The sequence below is a fragment of the Syngnathus scovelli genome, unplaced genomic scaffold (genome assembly GCF_024217435.2).
Source record: "Syngnathus scovelli strain Florida unplaced genomic scaffold, RoL_Ssco_1.2 HiC_scaffold_255, whole genome shotgun sequence".
Classification (NCBI taxonomy): Eukaryota; Metazoa; Chordata; class Actinopteri; order Syngnathiformes; family Syngnathidae; genus Syngnathus; species Syngnathus scovelli.
Genome location: NW_026061348.1, coordinates 1 through 12500, shown reverse-complemented (window position 1 = coordinate 12500; position 12500 = coordinate 1).

Below are 12500 nucleotides of genomic sequence, written 5' to 3'. Positions count from 1 at the left end.
CGACCGCCACAAGGCGACAGCCACCATCCCCAAGCGCCATCCCCGACCGCCACAAGGCGACCGCCACAAGGCGACCGCCACCAGCCGACCGCCACAAGGCGACAGCCACCATCCCCAAGCGCCATCCCCGACCGCCACCCCCCGACCGCCACCAGCCGACCGCCACCAGCCGACAGCCACCATCCCCAAGCGCCATCCCCAAGCGCCACCCCCGACCGCCACCAGCCGACCGCCACCAGCCGACCGCCACCAGCCGACCGCCACCAGCCGACAGCCACCATCCCCAAGCGCCATCCCCAAGCGCCACCCCCGACCGCCACCAGCCGACAGCCACCAGCCGACCGCCACCAGCCGACCGCCACCGGCCGTTCGCGGTGTGCGCCGCCGTTCCCCAAGCACCCTCCGGGACGAAGCCGGAGCCAGAGAATAGCAGCGGTGGTGCGTAAAAGCTGCGGCCGGGCCTCGCGGAAGGTCCCCGGGCGGCGAGCTGCGGAGCCCCGGCCTCCAGCTTCCACCAGGTAATAGGACCGGGCGCGCGTAAAAGCTGCGGCCGGGCCTCGCGGAAGGTCCTCGGGCATCCAGCGAGATCACACGGCCCCCACCGGAGGCGGCTAGCGCCTCCGTAGAGTAGTACCGGCCCGTGGAAGCGGCCGCCCGTCAGCCTGCGTTGCCGCTGGTCGAAAAATGCACTAAGTGCCAAACCCCATTCATTTACAACGGCGTGTCCGCCAGAGGGCGCACTTCCCCCGGCGGACCAGCCGGCGGGGCTCGTTAGAGAGTGTATCCGCCTGGCAGTGCCTCCTGGACGGCCTGTATTCCGGACCGCGACCGCTAACTTACGGGAGCCTAAACGGCCCGCGGACCAGCCGGCGGGTCCTCCGTGAAAGCCTATCCGCCTGGCGGTGCCTCCTGGCCGGCCTGGATTCCGGACCGCGACCGCTCACTCGCGGGACCCTAAACGGCCCGCGGACCAGCCGGCGGGTCCTCCGTGAAAGCCTATCCGCCTGGCGGTGCCTCCTGGCCGGCCTGGATTCCGGACCGCCACCGCTCACTCGCGGGACCCTAAACGGCCCGCGGACCAGCCGGCGGCTCCTCCGTGAAAGCCTATCCGCCTGGCGGTGCCTCCTGGCCGGCCTGGATTCCGGACCGCCACCGCTCACTCGCGGGACCCTAATCGGCCCGCGGACCAGCCGGCGGATCCTCCGTGAAAGCCTATCCGCCTTCGCCGGTTCCCCGGCCGGCCACGGGTGGCGAGAATCCGGCCTCCTCGCCCGGAGCGCGCTTCGACTTGGGCGAAAAATGCACCAAGTGCCAAACCCCATTCATTTACAACGGCGTGTCCGCCAGAGGGCGCACTTCCTCCGGCCGGCGGGGCTCGTTAGAGAGCGCGTCCGCCTTGGCCGGTTCCCCGGCCGGCCACGGGTGGCGAGAATCCGGCCTCCTCGCCCGGAGCGCGCTTCGACTTGGGCGAAAAATGCACTAAGTGCCAAACCCCATTCATTTACAACGGCGTGTCCGCCAGAGGGCGCACTTCCTCCGGCCGGCGGGGCTCGTTAGAGAGCGCGTCCGCTTTCGCCGGTTCCCCGGTCGGCCGCGAACGGCGAAAAGCCGGCCTCTTCCCCCGGAGCCCGGTGGGCGAATTTTTTTTTTTTTTTTTTTTTTCAAAGTGCCAACGGCTCTCGCGCCGCGCTGCGTCCGCCTTCGCCGGTTCCCCGGTCGGCCCGAACGAGCGAAAATTCGGCCTCTTGCCCCGGAGCCCGGTCGGCGAATTATTTATTTATTTATTTATTTATTTTTCCAAAGTGCCAACGGCTCTCGCGCCGCGATGCGTCCGCCTTCGCCGGTTCCCCGGTCGGCCACGAACGGCCAAAAATCGGCCTCTCCCCCCGGAGCCCGGTCGGCGAATTATTATTTATTTATTTATTTATTTATTTATTTTTCCAAAGTGCCAACGGCTCTCGCGCCGCGATGCGTCCGCCTTCGCCGGTTCCCCGGTCGGCCACGAAGTATTGCGCATGATTATACGCGATGTTAATATTTATTTAATTATTAAATAAATACATACATGTGTTTATTAATGATATACGCGATGTTAATATTTATTTAATTATTACCTATATTATGAATAAACTAACGGTGATTTTACACGATTTGACTACATACGTGACCGTGATATAGTGCCGAGGGCTCCCGCGCCGTCACGCGTCCGCCTTGGCACGGGTCGCCCGCGGCAGCGAGCGTTCGGCTCGCGGGGGTCCGCGGGGTGTTATTAGGGAGTGCGGCAGCCGTGCCGAGGCTCCGGCCGGCCGCCGGAAGTCCCGCGGGGGAGCGTCGGAGCTCCGCGAGGCCGGCCGGGGAGCCTCTTAGTCATCGCCCGCGCTCGCGGTGGTCCCGGTCGCTTAAAGTGCCACGGGAGGCGTAGCGATGCGAGTGAGTGTGCGCAAAGTGCGAGAGGCGGTGCATTTACGCGCCGTGTCCGCGAGAGGGAGGCAATTCCCCGTTGCGACCTCCGGGAGATCAGCGGGCCGCCGAAAAGGCTCGGCCGGGGTGCCTGGAGCCTCCTCGGGCGTCGAGTTAGGAGGGGGGCGCGCGGAGAACCGGCTGGATGTCCCCTGGAAGCTCAGCGGGCCGTGGGAAAGGCTTGGCCGGGGTGCCGGAAGCCTCGGCCGGCTTAAAAGTGAGGAGGAAAGCGCGCGGAGAACCGGCCGGAGGTCCCCTGGAAGCTCAGCGGGCCGTGGAGAAAGCTTAGCCGGGGTGCCTGGAGCCTCGGCCGGCTTAAAATGTGAGGAGGAAAGCGCGCGGAGAACCGGCCGGAGGTCCCCTGGAAGCTCAGCGGGACGTGGGAAACGCTTGGCCGGGGTGCCGGAAGCCTCGGCCGGCTTAAAAGTGAGGAGGAAAGCGCGCGGAGAACCGGCCGGAGGTCCCCTGGAAGCTCAGCGGGCCGTGGGAAACGCTTGGCCGGGGTGCCGGGAGCCTCGGCCGGCTTAAAACGTGAGGAGGAAAGCACCGGGAGAACCGGCTGGAGGTCTTCTGGAAGCTCAGCGGGCCGCCGAAAACGCGTAGCCGAGGTGCCGGGAGCCTCCTCGGGCGTCAAAAGTGAGGAGCGACGCACCCCCGAGAACCGCCCGGGTCCTCCAGCCACCGTTGAAAAAGACGTCGAGTCAGGCTACCTTAAGAGAGTCACAGTTACTCCCGCCGTTTACCCGCGCGGAGCGTCATCGCCTCCGCGAACCGTCAAAAATAAATAAATTCATAAATAAATAAATGTCAAGTGAGCCTACCTTAAGAGAGTCACAGTTACTCCCGCCGTTTACCCGCGCGGAGCGTCATCGCCTCCGCGAACCGTCAAAAATAAATAAATACATAAATAAATAGATGTCAAGTGAGCCTACCTTAAGAGAGTCACAGTTACTCCCGCCGTTTACCCGCGCGGAGCGTCATCGCCTCCGCGAACCGTCAAAAATAAATAAATACATAAATAAATAGATGTCAAGTGAGCCTACCTTAAGAGAGTCACAGTTACTCCCGCCGTTTACCCGCGCGGAGCGTCATCGCCTCCGCGAACCGTCAAAAATAAATAAATACATAAATAAATAGATGTCAAGTGAGCCTACCTTAAGAGAGTCACAGTTACTCCCGCCGTTTACCCGCGCGGAGCGTCATCGCCTCCGCGAACCGTCAAAAATAAATAAATACATAAATAAATAGATGTCAAGTGAGCCTACCTTAAGAGAGTCACAGTTACTCCCGCCGTTTACCCGCGCGGAGCGTCATCGCCTCCGCGAACCGTCAAAAATAAATAAATACATAAATAAATAGATGTCAAGTGAGCCTACCTTAAGAGAGTCACAGTTACTCCCGCCGTTTACCCGCGCGGAGCGTCATCGCCTCCGCGAACCGTCAAAAATAAATAAATACATAAATAAATAGATGTCAAGTGAGCCTACCTTAAGAGAGTCACAGTTACTCCCGCCGTTTACCCCGCGGAGCGTCATCGCCTCCGCGAACCGTCAAAAATAAATAAATACATAAATAAATAGATGTCAAGTGAGCCTACCTTAAGAGAGTCACAGTTACTCCCGCCGTTTACCCGCGCGGAGCGTCATCGCCTCCGCGAACCGTCAAAAATAAATAAATACATGAATAAATAGTCAAGTGAGCCTACCTTAAGAGAGTCGTAGTTACTCCCGCCGTTCGGCCGCTTAAAGTGCCACGGGAGGCGTAGCAATGCGAGTGAGTGTGCGCCAAGTGCGAGAGGCGGTGTATTTACTCGCCGTGTCCGCGAGAGGGAGGTAACTCCCCGTTGCGACCTCCGGGAGAGCAACGGGCCGCCGAAAACGCTCAGCCGAGGTGCTGGAAGCCTCGGCCGGCTCTCAAAGCGAGGCGCGAGGCACCGGGAGAACCGGCTGGAGGTACCCTGGAAGCTCAGCGGGCCGTGGGAAACGCTCAGCCGAGGTGCTGGAAGCCTCGGCCGGCTCACAAAGCGAGGCGCGAGGCACCGGGAGAACCGGCTGGAGGTCCCCTGGAAGCTCAGCGGGCCGTGGGAAACGCTCAGCCGAGGTGCTGGAAGCCTCGGCCGGCTCACAAAGCGAGGCGCGAGGCACCGGGAGAACCGGCCGGAGGTCCCCTGGAAGCTCAGCGGGCCGTGGAGAAAGCTTAGCCGGGGTGCCGGAAGCCTCGGCCGGCTTAAAATGTGAGGAGGAAACCGGCTGGACGTCTTCTGGAAGATCAGCGGGCCGTGGAAAATGCTAAGCCGAGGTGCTGGTTGTCGAATAAGGCTCCGCCATCTCGTAGAAGGTGCTAATAAAGTTCATATCCGCTCGGCTGGAGGTAATTGGCCCGCGGACCGGCCGGCGGGACCTCCGTGACAGCCTACCCGCCTGGCGGTGCCTCCTGGCCGGCGTGCATTCCGGGCCGCGACCGCTAACTTACGGGACCATAAATGGCCCGCGGACCAGCTGGCGGGACCTCCGTGACCGCCTATCCGCCTGGCGGTGCCTCCTGGCCGGCCTGGATTCCGGACCGCGACCGCTCACTCGCGGGACCCTAAATGGCCCGCGGACCAGCCGGCGGGACCTCCGTGACAGCCTATCCGCCTCCCGGTGGCTGCTGGCCGGCGCGGATTCCGGGCCGCGACCGCTAACTTACGGGACCCCAATTGGCCCGCGGACCAGCCGGCGGGACCCCCGTGACCGCCTATCCGCCTTGGCCGGTTCCCCGGCCGGCCACGGATGGCGAGAATCCGGCCTCCTCGCCCGGAGCGCTCGTCGGCTTCGGCGAAAAATGCACTAAGTGCCAAACCCCATTCATTTACAATGGCGTGTCCGCCAGAGGGCGCAGTTCCCCCCGCGGACCGGCCGGCGGGACCTCCGTGACAGCCTATCCGCCTGGCGGTGGCTGCGGGCCGGCGCGGATTCCGGGCCGCGACCGCTAACTTACGGGACCCCGATTGGCCCGCGGACCAGCCGGCGGGACCTCCGTGACCGCCTATCCGCCTGCGCTGGTTCCCCGGCCGGCGCGAATTCCGGGCCGCGACCGCTAACTTACGGGACCCCGATTGGCCCGCGGACCAGCCGGCGGGACCTCCGTGACCGCCTATCCGCCTGCGCTGGTTCCCCGGCCGGCGCGAATTCCGGGCCGCGACCGCTAACTTACGGGACCCCGATTGGCCCGCGGACCAGCCGGCGGGACCTCCGTGACCGCCTATCCGCCTGCGCTGGTTCCCCGGCCGGCGCGAATTCCGGGCCGCGACCGCTAACTTACGGGACCCCGATTGGCCCGCGGACCAGCCGGCGGGACCTCCGTGACCGCCTATCCGCCTGCGCTGGTTCCCCGGCCGGCGCGAATTCCGGGCCGCGACCGCTAACTTACGGGACCCCGATTGGCCCGCGGACCAGCCGGCGGGACCTCCGTGACCGCCTATCCGCCTGCGCTGGTTCCCCGGCCGGCGCGAATTCCGGGCCGCGACCGCTAACTTACGGGACCCCGATTGGCCCGCGGACCAGCCGGCGGGACCTCCGTGACCGCCTATCCGCCTGCGCTGGTTCCCCGGCCGGCGCGAATTCCGGGCCGCGACCGCTAACTTACGGGACCCCAATTGGCCCGCGGACCAGCCGGCGGGACCTCCGTGACCGCCTATCCGCCTCCGCTGGTTCCCCGCTCGGCGTGGATTCCGGACCGCGACCGCTAAATTACGGGACCCAAATTGGCCCGCGGACCAGCCGGCGGGACCTCCGTGACCGCCTATCCGCCTTCGCTGGTTCCCCGGTCGGCCACAGATGACGAATATTCGGCCTCTCGCTCTGGAAGTCCTGCCGACTTAGCCGAAAATTTTCTAAGTGCCATCGGCTCTCGCTCGGAAAAGTGTCCGCCTCGTCTGGTTCCCCAGCTCGGCCTCAGAATTCGAAAATTCGGCCTCTCTGAGGTACCAGGGGTAGGCTTTATGTACTTGGTCCCCCCAGTTAGTGTACTCATCACTTTACCCCCCTTTCGCAAAATATAGTCGGCACGTATGTGCAGAACTGTTTATTTTCATTTTAAAAATTTTCTAAGTGCCAGCGGAAGCTGTCACACGAACTGTCCGAGCTACCACGGTGCCCATCCCGGGCAGTGACGGCAAAAGGCCGATGTGTGTTTGATGGAAGTCTGAATAATTTCTAAGTGCCAACGGCTCAACCGCCGTAAAGTGTCCGCCTCGGCTGGTTCTCCCGGTCGGCCCGAACGAGCGAAAATTCGGCCTCTTCCCCTGGAGGTCCGGAACATTTTGGCGAATATTTTCAAAGTGCCAACGGCTGTTCCGCCGTAACGTGTCCGACCCGGCTGGTTCCTCCGGTCGGCCCGAACGAGCGAAAATTCGGCCTCTTCCCCTGGAGGTCCGGACGACTTTGGCGAATATTTTCTAAGTGCGAACGGCTGTTGCGCCGTAACGTGTCCGACCCGGCTGGTTCCTCCGGTCGGCCTGAACGAGCGAAAATTCGGCCTCTTCCCCTGGAGGTCCGGACGACTTTGGCGAATATTTTCAAAGTGCCAACGGCTGTTGGGCCGTAAAGTGTCCGACCCGGCTGGTTCCTCCGGTCGGCCCGAACGAGCGAAAATTCGGCCTCTTCCCCTGGAGGTCCGGAACATTTTGGCGAATATTTTCAAAGTGCCAACGGCTGTTGCGCCGTAACGTGTCCGACCCGGCCGGTTCCTCCGGTCGGCCCGAACGAGCGAAAATTCGGCCTCTTCCCCTGGAGGTCCGGAACATTTTGGCGAATATTTTCAAAGTGCCAACGGCCGTTCCGCCGTAAAGTGTCCGACCCGGCTGGTTCCTCCGGTCGGCCCGAACGAGCGAAAATTCGGCCTCTTCCCCTGGAGGTCCGGACGACTTTGGCGAATATTTTCAAAGTGCCAACGGCTGTTGGGCCGTAAAGTGTCCGACCCGGCTGGTTCCTCCGGTCGGCCCGAACGAGCGAAAATTCGGCCTCTTAACCCTGGAGGTCCGTTCAAGTTTAACGAATAATTTCTAAGTGCTAACGGCTGTTGCGCCGTAACGTGTCCGACCCGGCCGGTTCCTCCGGTCGGCCCGAACGAGCGAAAATACGGCCTCTTCCCCTGGAGGTCCGGAACATTTTGGCGAATATTTTCAAAGTGCCAACGGCTGTTGCGCCGTAACGTGTCCGACCCGGCTGGTTCCTCCGGTCGGCCCGAACGAGCGAAAATTCGGCCTCTTCCCCTGGAGGTCCGTTCAAGATTAACGAATATTTTCTAAGTGCCAACGGCTCTTGCGCCGAAAAGCGTCCGCCTCGGCTGGTTCCCGATGTCGGCCAGAACAAGTGAAAATTCGGCCTCTTCCCCTGGAAGTCCGGCCGAGTTCGGCGAATATTTCCTAAGTGCCAACGGCTGTTCCGCCGTAAAGAGTCCGACTCGGCTGGTTCCCGATGTCGGCCAGAACAAGTGAAAATTCGGCCTCTTCCCCTGGAGGTCCGTTCAAGATTAACGAATATTTTCTAAGTGCCAACGGCTCTTGCGCCGAAAAGCGTCCGACTCGGCTGGTTCCCGATGTCGGCCAGAACAAGTGAAAATTCGGCCTCTTCCCCTGGAGGTCCGTTCAAGATTAACGAATATTTTCTAAGTGCCAACGGCTGCTCCGCCGTAAAGCGTCCGCTTCGGCTGGTTCCCGATGTCGGCCAGAACAAGTGAAAATTCGGCCTCTTCCCCTGGAGGTCCGTTCAAGATTAACGAATATTTTCTAAGTGCCAACGGCTCTTGCGCCGAAAAGCGTCCGCCTCGGCTGGTTCCCGATGTCGGCCAGAACAAGTGAAAATTCGGCCTCTTCCCCTGGAGGTCCGTTCACGATTAACGAATATTTTCTAAGTGCCAACGGCTCTTGCGCCGAAAAGCGTCCGCCTCGGCTGGTTCCCGATGTCGGCCAGAACAAGTGAAAATTCGGCCTCTTCCCCTGGAGGTCCGTTCAAGATTAACGAATATTTTCTAAGTGCCAACGGCTCTTGCGCCGAAAAGCGTCCGCCTCGGCTGGTTCCCGCGGTCGGACACAAAATGTGTCAATTCGGCCTCTCTGAGGTACCAGGGGTGGGCTTTATGTACTTGGTCCCCCCACTTAGTGTACTCATCACTTTACCCCCATTTCGCAAAATATAGTCGGCACGTATGTGCAGAACTGTTTATTTTCATTTTAAAAATTGTCTAAGTGCCAGCGGAAGCTGTCACGCGAACTGTCCGAGCTACCACGGTGCCCATCCCGGGCAGTGACGGCAAAAGGCCGATGTGTGTTTGATGGAAGTCTGAATAATTTCTAAGTGCCAACGGCTCAACCGCCGTAAAGTGTCCGCCTCGGCTGGTTCTCCCGGTCGGCCCGAACGAGCGAAAATTCGGCCTCTTCCCCTGGAGGTCCGGAACATTTTGGCGAATATTTCCTAAGTGCCAACGGCTGCTCCGCCGTAAAGTGTCCGCCTCGGCTGGTTCCCCCGGTCGGCCAGAACAAGTGAAAATTCGGCCTCTTCCCCTGGAGGTCCGGAACATTTTGGCGAATATTTCCTAAGTGCCAACGGCTGCTCCGCCGTAAAGTGTCCGCCTCGGCCGGTTCACCCGGTCGGCCAGAACAAGTGAAAATTTGGCCTCTTCCCCTGGAGGTCCGGAACATTTTGGCGAATATTTCCTAAGTGCCAACGGCTGCTCCGCCGTAAAGTGTCCGCCTCGGCCGGTTCACCCGGTCGGCCAGAACAAGTGAAAATTTGGCCTCTTCCCCTGGAGGTCCGGAACATTTTGGCGAATATTTCCTAAGTGCCAACGGCTGCTCCGCCGTAAAGTGTCCGACTCGGCTGGTTCCCCCGGTCGGCCAGAACAAGTGAAAAATCGGCCTCTTCCCCTGGAAGTCCGGCCGAGTTAAGGCAAATATTTCCTAAGTGCCAACGGCTGCTCAGCCTTAAAGTGTCCGACTCGGCTGGTTCCCGATGTCGGCCAGAACAAGTGAAAATCCGGCCTCTTCCCCTGGAAGTCCGGCCGAGTTAAGGCAAATATTTCCTAAGTGCCAACGGCTGCTCAGCCTTTAAGTGTCCGACTCGGCTGGTTCCCGATGTTGGCCAGAACAAGTGAAAATCCGGCCTCTTCCCCTGGAAGTCCGGCCGAGTTAAGGCAAATATTTCCTAAGTGCCAAGGGCTGCTCAGCCTTAAAGGGCCCGACTCGTCTGGTTCCCGATGTCGGCCAGAACAAGTGACAATTCGGCCTCTTCCCCTGGAGGTCTTTTCAAGTTTAACGAATATTTTCTAAGTGCCGACGGCTGCTCCGCCTTAAAGCGTCCGACTCGGCTGGTTCCCGATGTCGGCCAGAACAAGTGACAATTCGGCCTCTTCCCCTGGAGGTCCTTTCAAGTTTAACGAATATTTTCTAAGTGCCAACGGCTGCTCCGCCTTAAAGCGTCCGACTCGGCTGGTTCCCGATGTCGGCCAGAACAGGTGAAAATTCGGCCTCTTCCCCTGGAGGTCCGTTCAAGTTTGGCGAATATTTTCTAAGTGCCAACGGCTGCTCCGCCTTAAAGTGTCCGACTCGGCTGGTTCCCGATGTCGGGCAGAACAAGTGACAATTCGGCCTCTTCCCCTGGAAGTCCGGCCGAGTTTGGCGAATATTTTCTAAGTGCCAACGGCTGCTCCGCCGTAAAGAGTCCGACTCGGCTGGTTCCCGATGTCGGCCAGAACAAGTGACAATTCGGCCTCTTCCCCTGGAGGTCCTTTGAAGTTTAGCGAATATTTTCTAAGTTCCAACGGCTCTTGCGCCGAAAAGCGTCCGACTCGGCTGGTTCCCGATGTCGGCCAGAACAGGTGAAAATTCGGCCTCTTCCCCTGGAGGTCCGTTCAAGTTTGGCGAATATTTTCTAAGTGCCAACGGCTGCTCCGCCTTAAAGTGTCCGACTCGGCTGGTTCCCGATGTCGGGCAGAACAAGTGACAATTCGGCCTCTTCCCCTGGAAGTCCGGCCGAGTTTGGCGAATATTTTCTAAGTGCCAACGGCTGCTCCGCCGTAAAGAGTCCGACTCGGCTGGTTCCCGATGTCGGCCAGAAAAAGTGACAATTCGGCCTCTTCCCCTGGAGGTCCTTTGAAGTTTAGCGAATATTTTCTAAGTGCCAACGGCTCTTGCGCCGAAAAGCGTCCGCCTCGGCTGGTTCCCGCGGTCGGCCGTAATAGGCGAAAATTCGGCCTCTTCCCCTGGAGCGACCTCCAAATTTGGGCGAAATTTTTCTAAGTGCCTAAAGGTACCAGGGGTTTGGGTACCAGGGGTGCAGTACGAACTGGTCTTTTGTCAACCCATGTACTTTTTCTAGAGTACATGGGTTGGTCCCCCCACTTAGTGTACTCATCACTTTACCCCCCTTTCGCAAAATATAGTCAGAACGAGCATGGGGGACGCAATTGTTTTCCATGCAAATCAATTGGGCCTGGTCCGAGCGCTGGTAACGGCCGCCAGCAAGCGTCCCCTGCTCGGATAGCAGAACTGAAGAAGGCACGGCACTTCCAGAGAGAGAGAGAAAATTTTCTAAGTGCCACATTTCTCAAAAATTTTCAAAGTGCCACATTTCTCAAAAATTTTCAAAGTGCCACATTTCTCAAAAATTTTCAAAGTGCCACATCTCTCAAAAATGTTCAAAGTGCCACATCTCTGAAAAACTTTCTAAGTGCCACATCTCTGAAAAACTTTCTAAGTGCCACATCTCTGAAAAACTTTCTAAGTGCCACATCTCTGAAAAATTTTCTAAGTGCCACAGCACGGCTGTGAAATATTCAAAGTCCTACAGGCATTGGCAGAATCCGCGGACGGCCGTCTGCTCCCGGCGGCCGCCGCGAAGCTACTACCCCCTCCCGGGGACGGCTGTCTGCTCCCGGCAGCCGTCCTTACCCCCCTCCCCCGTTTGCACCGCCTGAAGTTAGACCCGCCTTGGTAGGGCCCCCACCGGCCCCGGCTCGCCGGCGTTGGGTGGACGGTTCCTGCCCACTTGCGGGTCCCGGTCGCTTGGCAACCGACCGGGGAGGACCAGCCGCCTCCTTAAACACAGGCTGGAAGGGAAATCCGATCAAGCTACGGAGGACCGGCCGCCTCCTTAAACACAGGCCGGAAGGGAAATCCGATCAAGCTACGGAGGACCGGTCGCCTCCCTAAACACAGGCCGGGCAAAAATCTGCGAATGGGCCCGTCAAGGGTAGTGGGTCATCCAAGGAGGGAGGTACCGGCCGCCTCCTTAAACACAGGCCGGGCAAAAATCTGCGAATGGCCCGTCAAGGGTAGAAGGTCATCCAAGGAGGGAGGTACCGGCCGCCTCCTTAAACACAGGCCGGGCAAAAATCTGCGAATGGCCCGTCAAGGGTAGAAGGTCATCCAAGGAGGGAGGTACCGGCCGCCTCCTTAAACACAGGCCGGGCAAAAATCTGCGAATGGCCCGTCAAGGGTTGTTGGTCATCCAAGGAGGGAGGTACCGGCCGCCTCCTTAAACACAGGCCGGGCAAAAATCTGCGAACGGCCCGTCAAGGGTTCTGTCTCATCCAAGAAAGGGGTACCGGCCGCCTCAGAGGCCGGAGCGAAGGGGGCGAAAGGCTGTCGATGGGGAAGGATCGGGGCCACGGCTAATCTAGCGATGCCCGCGTCGGGCGGTCACTCCGACGAATGAGCGGGGCCGAATCCGGCGCGAGGCGGCCTTCAGGCACGTGGTTCGAGACGACCTCACCCGGCTCTAGCCCGGAGCGAAAAAAACACTCTTATAACCTGACCGACATGCGCCCATGACCCGCCTTGGTAGGGCCCCCACCGGCCCCGGCTACCGCCGGCGTTGGGTGGACGGTTCCTCCCCACTTGCGGGTCGCACTCCAGCGCTAGGCCGCCGCGCGAGCGCGCGCCCCGCGCCGCCCGCGCAGGCCTAGCGCGAACCGTACGGCAGCGAAACCGAGACGCCCCGGCTCAACCTCACCCAGAGGCCATCCACGGAGGCCGAGCGCGCGATCCGACTTGCGGCACG